The sequence below is a fragment of the Chiloscyllium plagiosum genome, unplaced genomic scaffold (assembly GCF_004010195.1).
Source record: "Chiloscyllium plagiosum isolate BGI_BamShark_2017 unplaced genomic scaffold, ASM401019v2 scaf_49550, whole genome shotgun sequence".
Lineage (NCBI taxonomy): Eukaryota > Metazoa > Chordata > Chondrichthyes > Orectolobiformes > Hemiscylliidae > Chiloscyllium > Chiloscyllium plagiosum.
Window position 1 is genome coordinate 3,824 of NW_025201486.1, and position 3,309 is coordinate 7,132.

General features: G+C 43.1%; 1 non-coding gene across 1 annotated transcript; it reads right to left on the reverse strand.

The window, feature by feature from the left end:
• Window positions 1-2,282: 2,282 nt before the first annotated feature.
• trnar-ucu lies at window positions 2,283-2,374 on the reverse strand. The gene is given in 2 exon segments: window positions 2,283-2,318; window positions 2,338-2,374. It is a non-coding gene; the product is annotated as a tRNA-Arg (tRNA).
• Between the last annotated feature and the right edge of the window lie 935 nt (window positions 2,375-3,309).

The window sequence follows — 3,309 nt, forward strand, 5'->3', positions numbered from 1 at the left end:
CTCGCTGAAAGAACACAGAGTGTGGTAGTTAATGGAAAATATTCATCCTGGAGTTCAGTTATTCATGGTGTACCACAAGATTCCTTTTAGGGTCCATTGCTGTTTGTCACCTTTAAAAATGACCTGGGTTCGAGCATGGGATGATGGATGAGTAAATTCGCAGAACACACTAAGTCGATGGAGTTGTCAACAGTGCCGAAGTCTGCTGCAGGTTACAGAGGGATATGAATAATCTGCAGATCGGGGCCCAGAGTTGGCATATGGAGGTTATTGTGGAAAAGTGTGAGGTGATTTACTTTGAAATGAACAACAAGAATAAAATGATCTGGGCTAATTGTAATATTCTTTGAAGTTTAGATGAGCAGAGCGATCTCGGCATCTATGTATATAAAACTCTGAAAGTTAACACACACGTTGATGGATTTGTTTGCAATGAGCACAGTGTGTTAGTTTTTATTAGGAGAGGGATTGAGTTTCAGGGCCGAACGATCCCTTTGCAGCTCCAGAAAACTGTCTGGTATGGCCAAACTTGTCGAGTTCTGGTCGCCACATTATAGGACGGATGTGAAAGCATTGGAAAGGTTGTAGACGAGATTTTCTCGGATGTTGCCTTCTGTGAAGGGAAGGTCTTACGAGGAAAGGCTGAGGGACTTGAGGCTGTTTTTGATAGAGATAAGAAGTTTGAGAAGTGAATTAATATAGACATAAAAGATGATCAGAGTTTTCCGTAAGGTGGACAGTGAAGGCATTTTCTTCAAATGGTGATGGTTGGCACAAGAGCATATCGATGTAATTTGAGTATGATCGATGCTGAGGTAGCGGCCTTTCTCAGAGAGTAGTAAGAGTGCAGAACGCCTTGTCTTCAACAGTCGAAGACTCACCAACCTTCAAGGCAATTAAATGATCATTGGATAAACCTACGGCTTATAATGTCAAAATGCTGGTCAGATGGACTTCAGATTGGTCTTACAGGTCGGTGCAACATTAGTGCCAAAAGCACTTTATTGCAATGTAATATTTCGGGTTTAAACTGTTCTTCAGCTTGAATTTGCAATCATCTCTGGTCAGTATCAGTAAAACAAACACCTGGCGAGAATCTAATGCAATCCAACATTGGCAGTTCATGTGCTGCCATTCTGTCATGCAAGTACAGCAAGCTAACTAACTGCACCACTGGATCTGCCGTCTAATGGTGATGAACGGCTCCTGATCTTACCACTGGGCCCCTCAACCCAATTACTCTTTTTTTTTCTGTGTATCTGAAAGGACACGCAGTGCATAGGTGGCTATACTGATAATGGATCATCGATTATGAAGCATCAGCTTCAGGAAAATGTCATAGATAAATGTGGTGAAAATCGGTTTTATTGAATACTGCATACATTTACCATGGCTTCCTGCGTTGGTCACAGGCAATGTTATGTGGCCATTGTACTGGGATTTTCCTTCTATCGGCTTCAATTCGTCAGTGAACTCGATTCACTGACATTTCACCAACTTCCTTTGGCATGTTCATCTGAGACATCGACCCACACTGCACACAACATCAACAATGTTCAACATACTATGTGCACGAGCATGTGGCATGGTTTTTATGCACAGTGAAGATTGAATAATGTTCTGCAAGGGCAAATTATATTCAGTTTAATTCGTAAAGTCGCAAGAATCCAGAGTAAGATTCAAAATGTCAGAAATTCACGTTCATTACCTTGGACAGAATTCCAGCCCAGCAATGGGGAAATCTGTCCCTGAATCCCCAGCATCCATGCAATTGCTTGCTCCGTGTGTCCACTTGGAAACCTATGTGAAGGAACATTCAGCCTGAAGGAGAACTTGTGAGAATCCTCCGCTGTCTGATCTAAAGCTGAAACAAGAGCTGTCTATTCCAGCCGGGAGGGAAGCGAAGTGGAGATGAGACCAAAATATTATTTGGCGTTTACTTCATATTGTCCTCATTATGATTATTTAAAAACCTTTGCCAGAAATGGCACAGACACAAAGGAGCAGAAGGAGGTCATTCTTCACACCGATCCTGTCCTGCCACGTAATTTGATATCATCATGGCTCACAGAACAATTTTATGTCTTTTTCCAGCCCATCCACAACATCGTACTGGCTAACAGGTATTTATCGATCTCGACCATAAATAGACATCGATAATGTAAATCTGTGGGAGGAAAATGTTCCGTTACGAGACAGTTAGGTTTATGCACGAATATTACTGGTTTTGCAGATGAGCAGCCGAGTCTGGTCTGACCACTTTGCAAAACATAATTAAAACTCGACTCTGATGGGATTCGAACCCACAACCTTTGAATAGCAATCTGAATAGAGATGTAGAAGTCCAACGCGCTTTCCATTGCGCCACAGAGGCGCGTCAGCCGTAATCCTTAAGCACACTAGTTTGCCTTTGACGCATTGCATTCAGGACACCCATCTCGCGCCTGTCTGTCCTCGTCACACTTTCTGATACCTGGTCCTTATCCACTCGTGCTCTGGCTCATCAAGTGTTCGGCTACAGACTGCTGAAACGTTCTCATTACACTTACCTTTACCACATGTTCAGATAATGATTTCCAGATAATCAATACTCTCTAGGTGAAAGTATTCTTCCTAAATCTCCTCCTTGTCTCCTATCTTCCATTTATGTTACTCTGTTCCTTCCCAATACAGGCTTATCTCTGTCACACATATCTATCCTCTTCATAAAATGAGCATATTAATCGGTTTCTTATTCAGCCTTCTCTGCGCTTAGAGCAACATCCCCAGTCTAGCTCGCGTACCTTCACAATGGGAGTGGTCAAAACCTTTCCATTCTTTTCATCTCCTGTGAAATTCTCCTCCTGCATTCAGGCGCTTCCAGTATCTGGCGATTACAACAGAAAAACAAAGTTCTCAGAAGAAAAGCCAAAAGGTCTGAACAAAATCAGCAGCTCTTGTCTGTCTCTGATGAGGAAGGAAAGTTAACGCTTCGAGTCCAACGATTCGTCTTCAGAACTAATGGGAAGGGAGGGTGGGTGAAGAATGTGTAAGACGGCAGACGGTTTCTAAAATGATTGAACTTAATGTTGGGTCCTAAAGTTTTCATGGTCTGCCGATAGAAAATGTGTTGCGTGTCTTCCAGCTTGTGTTGTGGCTTGAAGGAGCACTGCAGCAGAACAGAGACTGAAATCATGGCCTGGGAACGCAGTGTCTAGATTTGAGTGGTGCTGGAAAAGCACAGCAGTTCAGGCAGCATCCGAGGAGCAGTGAAATCGTCGTTTCGGGCAACAGCTCTTCATCAGGAATACAAGCAGAGAGCCTGAAGGG